This window comes from Setaria italica, chromosome III (assembly GCF_000263155.2).
Source record: "Setaria italica strain Yugu1 chromosome III, Setaria_italica_v2.0, whole genome shotgun sequence".
Lineage (NCBI taxonomy): Eukaryota > Viridiplantae > Streptophyta > Magnoliopsida > Poales > Poaceae > Setaria > Setaria italica.
In genome coordinates, this window is record NC_028452.1 from 6002473 (window position 1) to 6017346 (window position 14874).

Consider the following 14874-nt stretch of genomic DNA (forward strand, 5'->3'; position numbering starts at 1 on the left):
TCTTCTTCCTTCTTCCTTCTTCTTCTTTCTTCCTCCTCTCTTCTTCATGGCGCCTAGCGCCACCTCCTTGCCACCCCTCCTCAGCGCCATTACTCCCCTGCCCTCCTGGCACCCAACCCCCGACCCTCGACGCCCGGCCCCACCTGCGCCCGGTCCCCGCCGGCCCCGGTCTCCACCGTGCCCGAACGGCGCGCCGGCGCCCGACCCCCCTGCACACCGGCAGCACGCCCGGCGCTGCCCCATCGCGGCCGGGGCTCATCTGCCCGGCCCCACCTCCGGCCCCTCCTGCGCCGCTCGCCCCCCCTCCGGCGTCCCCTACCGTGGCGCCATCGGCCGTGCCTGCCTCCCACGGCGCCACCCCGTCCAGGCCCCACCGACGGCGCCCTTTCCTGTCGCCTATAAAAGCCATCGGCCTTGCCTCATCGCCCCACCACCGCACCACCGAGCAACTGCCTCCCCCCTGCGCTTCACGCCGCCGCCAGTAGTGCTGCTCTCCCGTGAACCGCCGCCTCTTTGCCCACTACCGGCCGCCCTCCCTCCCAACTCCAAATCCCCAAGGTAAGGGGCAAAACGGAGCCCCCACGGCCTCCTTTACTCTCTCCCACCGCCTCCCCTCGCCGCTGGCGAGCCTAGGCCGGCCGCCCCTTCCCCCAACTGGCCTGTACCGTACGGTATAGAGGAAGAAGAAAGACACCTCCTTTTCGATCTAACCCCCTGCTAGTCCATATTCACAAACAAGGCCTTCCACTACTCTCAAGAATTTCTCGCAGATGTGCCCCTCCACCACTCGAAAATATTTACAAATAGGCCCCTGGTTTATCGCAGATCAGTCCTAAACCTTCTTTTAAGCCCCTAATACTCCGTTAACTCATCATTTTATGCGCCAAACTTCCTCCAATTAATCCCAAATTCGACCACGTCATCCTCCAGTATACTTCCGCCGAGATATATCCAAATTTCATGAAAATACTCATCCCACCTATTTTCCGTTCGCATTCTCTGTTCGGAGCTCAACTGGTAAAATCCTATTTTCTTTTTATTTATTGTGTGCTCGTTTGTGTGTGCCGTAGATCACGGAGTACCCGAGGAGGAGCACGAGGAGGAGTTTGACCATGAGCCCGAGCTCAAGGACCAGCACCGCGAGCAGGAATTCCCATAAGGCTTTGAGGACGGCAAGTCCAATCTCACCCTTTGATGCATATTTGTTCCTAGTTTTTCAAACACAACCTATTGGCCTATTTTATAAAAGTGCATATTATTTTATTGCAAGACATGGTTGGATAGCCACTCTTGATTGTTATGAACATTCCTTGTTGTCCTATAATTATCTCTAAATATGACTTGCTCTGTTTGGATGATAATTACTGCTAGAATGCTTAGGACCTTGTTACTCAAATTCAATCATGACTACAATGGTTTATTTAGAGAATAAATGTGTGAGTGTTTTCAAATGAGAAAATGGGTTTTCGGGTATAAAGGCAAGAAATGCTTAGATGAGATGGATGGGTGTTTCTTGTGTGAAATGCCAGAATGTGGGCTCGTACCTTGGTGGCTGAGCAAGGTTGGGAGATATCCATCTTATCATGGTTAAGGACTAAGTTGATGTGTCATCTTGCCTAACCTAATCTTCGTGCAACCACTCGACCGTTGTGTGGGCAACGGCTTAGCATAAATCCCACTAGCTAAACTGTTAGTCTTCGGGTAAGCTAGTGAGCAACGGGAGCCCATGGAAAAGGAGTAAGATATTTGTGACTTAGGTCCCGATTAAGACCTCGTTGGTAGGTCATTAACCCCTTGGTCGCTTCCGTGTGGACTAATCGGTCTTAGCTAAGGTGGGTAATGGCTTTGTTAGGATCCGCACAGGCACTAAGGTGATCGTGCTGCGGTACCCTACTTGTGGAAAAAGTGTGCAACCTCTGCAGAGTTAAAACCTATCTGGGTAGCCGTGTCCACGGCATTGGACGAGTTACGGCTTGGTCACATAACTAGCACTTGGAGATGGATGGTTTTTATGGCGTGTGTTGGATTTTGGAAGTGTTCGGCAGTTGTGTCGTGGGCTATGGCGGACGGGGAGTCCGATAGCAATAAAATTTGGATACTTTGTGTAGGATCAACCCCACTTAATGTTTCGGTTACTAAAGGAAAAGCTTTGCGAAAACTCTTTTGAAAATGAACCCATGCATGTGTTGAAAATCTAGCTTTATTGCAAATAAACCTTAGCCTTATTCTTGATATATCCTGTGTATATTCTTGATTGTATTCCCCTCCGTGGATGGGGTTGGACTTGTTGAGTACTTTTGTACTCACCCTTGTTTCGCTGCTACAGAGGAAGACTCGGACTTCATCGCCGAGGAGTTTGAGTAGGAGGTTGTGTCCGCACCCAATGCTGCCTGGGGTGATGGCCTTCGCAACATGCTGCTGCTGCTGCTGCTGCTGCCGTGTAGTCCCGAGTGGTGTCTTTTGGTAGTCGCTTGGCTCGCCGTTGTTATTTATTTGCTTATTATCACGGCGTGGCTTTCACGCCCACTCCCTCAGGAGTTGTACGGTATTTGAACCATCTGTAAAATAAATGTGTTATCAGCCTCCTAGGACTGATATTTGTATCACATTTAGTCTCTACTGATGTGGGGACGCTTCAGGTAGGCGTCGCGGAAACTGACAGGGGCCTCAGAGGCTCCTTGAGCAGGTTAGTGAGCTCTAGGCGACCAAGGCAAAGCTGACGGTAAAGGAGTCGCTGCGCGGGGCTGGCCGGAGTGGCAGCTCCAAGTGCGGTGGAGAAAAATAGAGCAGGTAGTGCGGCAAAGGCGGTGGTGTGGTGAAGGGAACTCCGGTAAGAGGCTTCGGTACCTTTTTATAGAGGCACGGAAGTGTTCGAAGGAAGGAAACGAGCTCGAGCGAGCGAGAGGATAAGATCGAGGGAGAAGGAAGTGCTCTGTCACGGCGGCAATTGGTCGGCGCCTCCATTGGCCGGAGAAGCGGAGTTCCGGGGACAGGATCCTCTGTGCATTGGGCAAAGGAGATAGCGTCGAGCAAGCGCGGTTTTGCCGGGCGGGAGGATTGGCAAGGCCGGGCGTGCATCTGGTCACATCAAGCGCCGGATTGGGGGCGGCGGCACAGCCGGTACCCGGCGGTGGCGTGGCGTGCGAGGGGGAGGAAGGCGCGGGCGCCGGTTGGGCGGAGCGGCTCGTGCACAGGGGGAGGGGAGCAGCCTCAGCGGCGATTGGCCAGCACAGCGCTCGCCCCGTCTTGTCGTGGGCGCGGGTAGGGCGACGGCGAGCTCACCGGTGGATGGAGACCACGCGGCGGGCGACGCGCAAGCGAACATGCCCGGACGCGCTAGCGTCGAGGCAACCTCAGGCAGAAAACCCGACCGACTTTGGGGACCCTCCACTCATGATTTTCAAACTAAACGTTCAAAAGACCCTTAAACAAACTTGTAGTACTGCGGTCGTAGTTCAACTTTATTAAAAGTGTTTGCTTAGATTTTGAAAGGATTTGGAGAAAACTTGAGCCAAGATTTGCCAAAAACCAGAGTTTTCGGACTTAGGCATTTCAGCCAAGTTGGTGAAAATTTCAGGAGTTTGGCTGTCCTTGACTCGACTTTAGGGCAGTTTCTGGTTTAAAAAAGACCAAGGTGTTATTGAAGGAGTTGCTCTTCAGTCTTAGGACTTCAACTTCTATTAAGGGCTTTTCTCGAGTTTAGTTAAAAAACTTGGAGGAACACCCCCGCCAAGAGGCGCACTCTGGACGGTTTTCCAGACTTAGAGTTGGAATGCCCAGAGGGCTGAGTTGACTATTTTACCCAACTTTGACCAAGGTTTTGAGCAGGTTCGGTTACGATTTAGACCTGGGTCAGTGTAACAAAGTTGGGAACACACTCAAGGGACTACAACTTTTATTAAAGGTCTGACTTGAGGTTAGGTATGAATTTGTGAGATAACAGGTTGTAAAGTCGAAGAAAAACTTGAATTCCAGGACTTAGGTTGTTTGTAGGGGTCTATAATATTCCTGTTTTGATTCTTGTTTTTGACCTGCTCCCACTCCGAATTAGCCAAAGTGTCTTTAACAAAAGTTGTTTGAAATTAAAAGTTTTACAACTCTTAATTGGGCAAAAATTTACGTTTGCACATAAAATCTTTAAGTTTTATATTTAACTCCAAAAAGAGCTTCTTAGGGTCAAAAAGGACATTTCACCTCTTTTGCTTAGTAACTAATGACTTGTTTAAGTTTAATTACACCTAATTAAGGTAGAGTTGTTACAAATAATGATATACTCTCTTTACGATTATGGCACTGTCCTTGATATTACTGAAGTCGTGGCATGTGTGTAATGTGATCTTGGCACACATATGATTCATGCATCTGGTTTTACCTTTAAAATTGGATGTGACACGTGGCATGTTCCTGAGCCAGCACCAGGCTGCTGCTCGCTCGTTCTGCGAATGTTTGCAGCATCACTATACTCCAGGTACAATCTAATGAAATAAGCTTCTGCGCAAAAGAAAGAACATCAACATTACTGCCATTTCTCATTTATTAATTTTGACAGAAATCTGTTGCACAAATTACTAAAACTTTATTCTCTCAACGAAGACATGCAGATCGAAATCTGTATTGATTGGCTCCCATATGACTTGGGTCCAAATTGAAAAAAATAAAATGAATCAGAAAATTTTAGTAAAGGTTGGAACCCAAGACGACACATCCTCCTCGTAGGGGTAGGTTCCTCTGGAGGCTATTGTCGACGAACACTTTATGATATCCTTGGACTGGAGATCCAGAAAAAACATGCTGGAATCAGGCGCTGTGACGAGCACGATGCCACTCCTCTCGGCGAACCACTCCAACCGCACGCTCCCTGGCCTCCCCTTCATCACCCCGCAATCCTTGACGAACTGCGGCCGCTTGCTCCACTTCCCTGTTCGCTCCGACTGCGCCCAACCGGATATCATGTCATTGTTGGCAACGAGCACGATCAGGCTCCTGCCCGACGACGACGTCGCCAGGAGGATCTGCTCCGTCCTGTCTTCAAGAAACCTGCACGCACGATGGAAGCTCTTGGGGAGCTCTGTGAAGGTCACCCTTGCTGCTTTGACGTGGAGCTTGAGGACGTAGTACGTCCTGTCCAGGTGGTACAAGCAGTGCACGGTGTCTCCAACGACCACGGAATTCCCTGGGCGTTGCAGCATCTCGTCCCCGTACATGATCAGAGGACTCGAGCTTCTTATCCGAGGGGCCCATGTGCCTTGCTTCGATGAGAATGCATGGATCTGCAGAGAACGCCACCTGCCCGGCGGTTTCACGAAGCATGCCTTGAGCACTTGGAAAGGCCGGCCGACGCCGCCGCCTTCTTCGCCGTCGCCGACGAGCAGGACGTACTGGCCATTATCTAACCTTGGTCCCAGAGGTAGGGCTTGGCTACGGCCGGTGGCGGGGCGGTACACGCATAGCTTCTCGTCAGTCCCCCAGCCGCCACAGCCTGAGATGAGGATGAGGCCGTCACGCGCCGCCGCAGCCTGCCAGAACCAGACGGCGGTCTCTCCATCTGCGGCTGGGGGGAAGCACGCTGCTGCGCTGACCAGCCTGGTGACGTGCGCCGTGGTGTTGTCGACCAGCCTCAGCCTCCCGTCGTACCTGTCGACCTGCAGGCGGCCGCGCAGGAGGGAGGGCACGAACCGTCCGGCGCGGCGGAGGTGGAGGCGGCGGCGGAAGGCCGGGTCGGCGATGTGGCGGTGGAGCTCCTTGGACGTGGCGGTGCAGCGCACGAGGGTGGCTGGGTCGGATTGCGCCGCTATCTCGAGGAGAAGGTCGAGCGGAAGCCACGCGTGCTTGCACCTCCTTGGTCGTTGCCGCGGCCGGGGGAGGATGGAGGCGCCTGCCATGGTTCGATTCATCACAAGCTGTGGATCGGTGGGGAATCTTGTAGTTTGGCGGTGTTTCTTGTTAGCCTTGTGTTAGGTTTGTTGGGAAGAACTTATAAAAAGCTTGACCGGATTCCAGTTAGTACATAATGGGAACTTAAATATCCCTTTGCCACGGTATGCGCGTCTCTGAAGATGTTAACTCAAACTCTCAAAGTAATCTATACCTAATATTAAAGAGAGGATGTTTCTTCCAACCGTCATGATCATTTTGCAAAAAACCCCCCTCAAGTTTATGGTAATCAACCCACAGTCCTGTGTAGGGCACTTGTCGTTTTTGCTAAGAAGTCCCTAGGGCATCCATCCGTCCGTGTCCTATCCTTATCCCTTCCGTGAGTTCCTTCCTCTCCCAGTCGCACCACCGCCGGCTTCCTCTTTTCCACCGCCATCTCCCTCCCTTCCCCTCTCGCGATGCAAAGCGGGTTCTGTGAGGTCTTCTCCTAGTCACACGAGGACACCGCGGCATGGTCTGCATGCTGGCGACAGCAATGGCCGCCACGCATGAGGAGGCTGCGGCGTGGTCAGAGGAGGCGGCGCGGCTGGTCTGGTGCGGCACCGTCCCCTTCCGGGAGCTCCTAGAGGTGATGCCTTATCTACAATGTCCTCTCGGAGCGTGTCGGTTTGCTGCATCTCTGCTCCCAATGATCCAATGCTCCAAATCCAATCTAATCCCAGGCAAGAAAGGACGGTGGCTTGCGTAGACCGGTCGGTGTCACTCGGCATTTGGTCGCGTCTCTATGGGTGGTCGAAGGAGGTGGCGCGGCGGGTCTGCGGCGGTGCTGTGCCGCTCCAGGTTTCATCTCCACGACGCCGATGTCACCGCGCTCCACCCAAGGTACTGTCGTAACCAACAAAAACTCGAACTTTATTCGTACTCATCAAGAACTTCTTTGATTTGGTATTTTCTGATCTAATATAAATAGAAGAGGAGGAATATTGAGCCCTTCTCAACTCATCGGGCACCAATCCTGATTTGGGTTGTCGCAATCTCATCGATCTCCTTAGCTGGCCGCCTCCGTCCCCCAAAACTTCTCTCGGCTCTAGCCTGTCCGACCGCCTGTTTCGTCGTTCGCCACGGCCGGCGAGTCCTCACAGCAGGTTCGTTCTCCAACTAATGCCTGTTTGTAGACTATGTTTACTTTTGCCCGAATCTTGATATGATGTTATTTTCAGATTTATAAAATTGTTGCAAGGTTTTTCTTTGTAAAGGGTTTCTTTTGGACAACATTGTTTCATTATTGTTTGTTGCTCATTTAACATGTAGTTACAATTCATATCTCTACTTGGAACTCACCATAAGGCATAGGATTCCCCTATAGCAGAAAGTGTTGTGCAATTTTTAGACTTCAATTTGAATGTTTTTACTTCGATGCTTCTGAAGTAGTTGTTCATTGTTTATAATCTTGTTTTTTACTTTGTTCCTGGGCGTTGGATTGGTAGATTTTGGCGTGGAATAATACTCGCTTTGTATTTTTTGCAGATAATGGATTCGAATGTTGAATCACCTAGTGGTGTTGATCTTGATGATAGGCCATTTAAAAAATCAAAGTATTCTGAATCTATTATTTCCGAATCAGATAACCAGATTGATTGTTGTGACCCATTGGAACCACATCCATCACCAGATGAAATTAAGCAATCAGAAGAACACAGTAAAACTAAGGTTGACGAATCATATGATTATCTCCCAAAAGGTATTTGGAATTTTTTTTATTTCATTATATACATTCTTAGTTCCCTCAGTTATGATTGTTCAAATTACTTGACTTTTGGCAGATTATACAATGAGCGATTTGGATTATTGTGCTCAAATAGCAATTGAAACATCTTTAGAATTTGATGCACTGGTGAAGATAAATGATATATCTGTCAAACAAAAACAATTGTTGTGCCTGCTAGATCAAAGCAAATACGTAGATGATGATATATGTACGCTTTCATAAAATACTTTCTGAATATCATATCATTAATGACTGCTGATGTATCTTTTAATCTTTACAGGTAACCAGTGCATATATATGTTGTATAAAGGATACGGTTCATCTACAAAATATGAATGGTATTAAAATTTATTATGAGAATCCTTTTGTTACAGGACTGTTTAAAAGAGATGGACTACTTGGAATAAATGAAGGTGGCAACTTTATTACGGAGATTGTGAAAAAATATCTAAAACATGAAATGGTATCATCTATTTTTGTATTTTTCATATTTTACAAATTATTGGTTTGGCTTTTTTTTTTTAAAAAAAACCTGTGCATGTCTGCTAGATTCTACTTCCAGTAAATATAGAAGAAACACATTGGTATTTAGCTATTCTTAATGTAAAAAATTGTGAGATACAAGTACTGGACTCATTATGTTGGAAGTTCCATCGAGATGACCTCACTAATATGGTAAGTTTTGTAATATCATATTCTATATGATCCACCACTCAAGTGAATAGCTTTAGCTATTGATTAATATATTTAATTTATTTACAGCTAAAAGGACTACGATGTCATTTGAGCATTCTTGAAAAACAGCAAAAGTTGATTGACCATAATTGGAAAAACCTGCAAGTTACTGAATGGACGATCACAGAACAATTGGAAGAACCAATCCAGAAAGATGGGTATGCTTCAACACATTAACCTAAGAATGTTCACACTGTTAAAGCAATGTTTAAGAAAATTGTCTCTTGTAGTTTATTCAATTCTATGTATCTTCTGTAAGATTCTTTGCCTTTTTTTTCATTAATTTTTCTTCTGTAACCATACAGCTCTTCTTGTGGTCTATTTATAATCAAGTTTATGGAATACTGGACTGGAGAGACACTATCTCATGCTATTACACAGGTATATTTTATATAGTTGATGTCATATTAAGTTTTATACTTAACCACATTCATTGCTACTTTACAGGAATATATTAGTCAATTTAGACAGAAGTTAGCCGGTATACTGTTATGTTGGAAAACAAACATAGCAGAATTAGAGTATTATCATATCAAAATAAATACCAGTCACTAATGTCCATTCTTTCTTCAATGAGTGTGCAAGAGTTACTTTGCGGCATTTGCGACTACATCAAATCAATCAATTGTGCAAACACATTGAAGTAAGCCACTTGAAATTACTACTATTGGAGCGACGAGGCCAACAAGACCTGCGACGGGCTTTATGCCGAGCTCACCTGCCGCGTCTACTTCAAGGCCCACGAAGGCTTCAACCTTACCTTGCGCGACGGTGCCGCCTGCCTCTTGCCCACCGACGCCGATGTCAAGTACCAGCACTGGATCCAGGACCAGAGGCCCAGGAACGGGATGAATAGTGATGGCCACCCATCCGTAAACAGTACAATCCGTCTACAAGTTGTATTAGGACACGAGTCAATCCTTACCCGTGAACAGTACAATCCGCCTAGAAGTTGTACTAGGACACAAAACGGACTACGATACACCAATATATATATATATATATATATATATATATATATATATATATACACATGCATAATAAGTAAACAATATGCAAGCCATACAACACGTTGAGTTTCTAGGAAAAAACCCTTCGATACAATCTGAGGTAACAGGCCCCTGGATACAACTGTTGTTTTTTTATAGAAGTGCCATTGTTGCTAATAATTCTTGATACGTACTGTGATTATGCTGAATGTAGATTCCTTGAGGATCCTATCGACGTCAACCATTGCCAGTGCCTGGAGCCGCAAGTCATGGTAGAGTACTGAATTATGTTGGTGAACAAACCTGGAACATGGACACCAATTCGACAGGTTGAATAGCAGAGCCCCCTTATTTTTATGAGAAAAGAAAAATCAAGTCAGATTACGAAGAGGTTCCAGTGACCTAATTTATTAAAGGACCACTTCACTGGACGGATCTCCTAATATCCAACCTAATTTTAATTATGAAATAATTGAAGCATATCAATCTGTCATGAACAACAATTATATCAGGATTGAATTAGCAGTCACTGTTGAAATTGCAAATGACCATCAACCAAACCTTATTATTATATGATAACAGTAGTAAAACTGGCTTCTTTTTTCTTGTCCGTAAGATGCTCTACTGGTGTATCATCATAAGAAAAAAATCCTAAGAATGGTAGTGAAGATGAGCAGTAGTAGCAGAGGTCGATTTGCCTATTTTGATAGCCCTTTGCCACCTGTAGAGCTCTGGTGCATTGATTGTTTTCTTCTGTGTTTCATCCTGGGCAACAACAGGAAAATTATCAAAGGATCATAAATAAAAACAAACACACAATGCATGCTATTAATATTACTAATGGAAAACTAAAAAAATGTCAAGCAGTAGTAATTTCAAGTGGCAACAACAGGAAAATTGTCAAAGGATCATAAATAAAAACAAACACACAATGCATGCTGTTAATATTAGACTCTAAATCTTTGGATTTCATTCCATCATCTTGACTTTCCAATATCACAACATCATTTGAATTTTCTTCAGTGACATGATTTTGTACAGAATTGATACCAATTTCTGCTGTGTTTGTTTTTCTCATGCAGTGGAGTCACAATCACAAGTCATTGATGCAAATGAAAAGAGAAGGAAAAGAGATAGAGAGCATTATGCCAAAATGACAGATGAAGAAAAGCAGGATAAACTGAAAAAACAACGTCAAGCCTATCATAGAAGCAAAGGTAGAGATGCAACACAGTACCAAAAAAAATGCGCAAAAGAGAACAGAAATATGCAAATATACAGCTAGAACAAAAGAAAGCTAGAATAGAACAAGCCATAACTAACCGTGAAATGAGGAGCAGCAAAACAACGAAAGGTTCAATTGCAATGGAGAATCTTGTATATATTGAAACAGATATGTCAGTCAGTACATCTAGCCTTAATGTTAAACATAGGAAACATGTGACGCCAGGAGAAAGGCAAACATTGCTAGCCCGTCAAAACAAAAAATTCATGAAAAAACAAAAGGGGACAATTTATTCATCATCAAAAGAAGATGAAACCATGAGCGAAGAGGACAATGACATAGAAATGCAAAAACAGCCAGAAATCATGAATCTCGGTAATATTCTAAATTCTATACAAAACTTTCGCATTTCAATACAATATATGCAATACTTTAACATTTGAATAGACTACATACATCCATATATTATACTAACAATCCCAATCAAACAGAAATACCCTCTTCAGTATGCACAACCATAGAAGACATTGATGCCCCAAAACAACTAACAAATGATGAAGATAATCGTAAGGTTATCAACTCCAAAGTAAATTCTCACATGATACAAAAGAAACAAAAATATGTATTCACAAAAATCTGTACAGATAATGATGGAGTGATATTTGAACAAGACACGAACGAGGATGATTACATGTTCTCATGTCAAGGTATGCTTCAATACTTTAAAAAAATCCTTCCATCATTATATTAATACTTTCCTGAATTTTTTATATAAAAAAAATTCAACAGAATTGGACACAGATGTGGATATCAAAATCAGAGAAGACGAAGAAACTGCTACAAAGATCTCGGATCCATATAATATTGTCTATAGCAACATACCAGACGACACAAACATGCTGAAAAATAAAGAAAATTGCATATACTGCAATGCAAAGAAATTTGAGTACGAATCTGAGGGGTTTATGCTGCAGAAAAGGATAGATTAGATTAGCCAATCAAGAGACACCTCCTGAACTCATGAGACTTTGGACAAGCAACGATTCTGATGCAAGACATTTTCGGAATAATATAAGATTTTTCAATGGACACTTCTCATTTACATCTCTTTATTGCCACCTAGACAGTGAGACCACTGACACGAAAAAAGCTGGTATTTACACCTTTCGAGCTCATGGCCAGATGTATCACAATATACAATCATTTGGAAATAGTCGCTATGATCCAAAGCATCTAGAGTTGTACTTCTACGATGATGATCCAAGCCTAGAGCATCGGTATCGACGTTGCCGTGAAGAAAAGTACGAGCAAGACAAACATGTAGTCACAATTTTAACACAAATTCTACGTGAAAACCCATACTCTAAACAGTTTAGAAGTTTGGGACAGAATGAAAAACTTGATGACTACAGGCTGATCTTGAACCTTGACCAAAGATTAGACCAAAGAACATACAATGCACCAATAACTTTAGAGGTAGCTGTAGTGTGGATCAAGGGAAATGAAAGAAGAAATACCTTTGACAAGAATGTAATACTACATGGAAACAACAACGAAATACAAGGCATCAAATCATACTATGGCTGCTATGATCCATTGTCTTATCCTCTATTCTTTCCAAGAGCTGAACTCGGTTGGCATTCAAATATCCCAAGGGCCAATACAATATTGGAAGAATTGAGAAATGATAATGTTGATCGCAACAATAGTGACAATGACCCAGGTTAGAATTTCATATACTTTTGTCTTCTAAATTTAGTTTACTAATATGAAAAAACTATATAAATATTCCTCTAACTTTAGCGTTCCAATTCTTACACAGATTCAAGCAGTAAACTGTGGGTAACCATGAGAGAATATTACTGCTATAAATTCCATGCAAGACCAAGCATATTCAACCCAATATTGCATGGTGGTAGACTTTTTCAGCAGTTTGCCGTTGATACATACATCAAGATTGAGAGCTCCAGATTGGACTTCATATGGCATTATCAGAAAGAAATAAGGGCAGATCTATACAAAGGCCTCCTGGATAGCATTCAAGAAGGAGAACAAAAGGGGGATAAAGTAGGAAAATGAACGGTGCTAGCATCATCATTTATTGGAGGGCCAAGAGATAAATTGTGACGATATCTAGATGCTATGGCTTTAGTACGCAAATATGGAAAGCCAGACATATTCCTAACAATGACATGCAACCCAAACTGGGAAGAGATCACCCGAGAACTAGAGTTTTCACAAACACCTCAAGATCGCCTAGATCTCGTGGTTAGGGTTTTCAGGGCAAAACTAGAAGAAATGAAGAATCAATTGTTTAAAAAGCACATTCTTGGAAAGGTAAAGGCATATACCTATGTTGTAGAGTTCCAAAAGAGAGGCCTACCTCATGCACACTTCTTGCTGATAATGACCGGAAAATACAAGTATACATGTCCAGAGCAATATGACAGAATAATCTATGCCGAGCCGCCAGACAAGCACGAGTATCCAGATCTATATAAAATGGTCATCAAACATAAGATGCATGGTCCTTGCGGCATATTAAATAGAAATTGCCCTTGCACAAAGAATTGAGCATCTTGCAAAAACAATTATCCAAGACCATTTAATGAAACTACAATTCAAGGCAAGGACTCCTACCCATTGTATAGAAGATGAAATGACGGTCGCACCGAAACAGTCCAGAACTGTAAACTAGATAATAGATGGGTTGTTCCTTACAACCCATACCTATTGCGCTTTTTCAACTGCCACATGAATGTTGAGGTATGCTCAAGCATTAAAGCCGTCAAGTATCTGTTCAAATACATCTACAAGGGACATGACCGGGCCTCTGTATCTGTAACTGGAGCAGATGCTGAAGGAGAAATTGATGAAATTAGACAGTACAGAAACGCACGGTGGGTTACACCTCCAGAATTAAGCATGCAAGTGCTGAGAGCCGATATATATCTTTGACTCTATTGGAAGTGTTTGAAGTGAGCAATACATCATTTTATAGAAATCCAATCCATCCGATCACATTAAAATTCATGAGACAAGTCTCTCTGTCCCCGTTAAGTCATATATGAAGGGTCAAAACAAACAGGTATAAAAAACATTGACTAGTACATAAACCGTATGTATAATTGGTGGTAGGTTTGCCGGTATGTAAAAGTAATATTGTTTATGCGGATCTATCTATTTATCCTATAGTAATCACAGATGCTATAGAAAATCCCACGTTAACGAGAAAGAGAAAATATCTAGCCATTGATCCATCGTGGCCCCCTTTTTTTAGCCGTTCAGATTTAAAAAAGTACAATTACTTATTAGTTACTTGCATTTGGTTAACTTTGCTAGGTTGTTCTAAGGATAATAGGTGCAAATGGACGGTGGGGCCACTGGTGGACGTGCGTTCCTTGCCAGGGCATGCCTACATGAGAACTAAGGAAGACCGGCTGTGTGGACGTGGAGGATGTGATATTACACGATGCTGGAACATGGACCGTTGCCATGTTAATCCTCTTGTACAAATTAAAATTCATTACAATTTTTAGGAAAAATATGTATGAATGTATGATCCGTTAGAGGAAAAGTGAATAGGACGGACCAAAATGTTGGATCCTTTGTTGGAAAAATGGTTTGAATTTTGGCAATGTAAGTATTTCCTTGATTTTGAGAGAGAGCCAAATAGGATTACATTATTTGTTAATGTTCGTCTCATATTGATTTTCAACCTTAAAAAATGATGCACTATTTCAACTACAATCACATTAAACGAAACATAAAATTCGATCCATCTTGGCCTCTCGAGCTATGTGAGTAGGAGAACAGCATAGCAAAGATAAACGATCTAATTAATCTTCCTAGGAAGAGCTTTGAACTCTTGGAAACAACAAAATAAAATCATTCAATTCGATTGGCAAAGTGACAATACATCATCGGCACAATGATCAGAAATAGCGATTCTTGGTGAGGTACAAATGTATGATCCATTGTCGGGAAAGTAAATAGGACGGACTAAACTTTTTGTCACATATTGATTTTCAGCCACTAAAAAAAGCAATGAGGTAAGATAGTCATTTGTTTCTAAATACACAGTACAACATAGTTATTGTTTCTAGTCCGTTGCGGTGCGGTGGGATAAGAATAAATAATCACATGACAAGACATGGCATGGGAGGCTATGACGCATCATCATGACTAGGGAAAACCAAAAGCACCAAGGATGATGAACAGATTCTTGCCGATGTCCCATCACAGAGCAAATAAAGCAGGATAAAGGGGATTGATCTCGAACT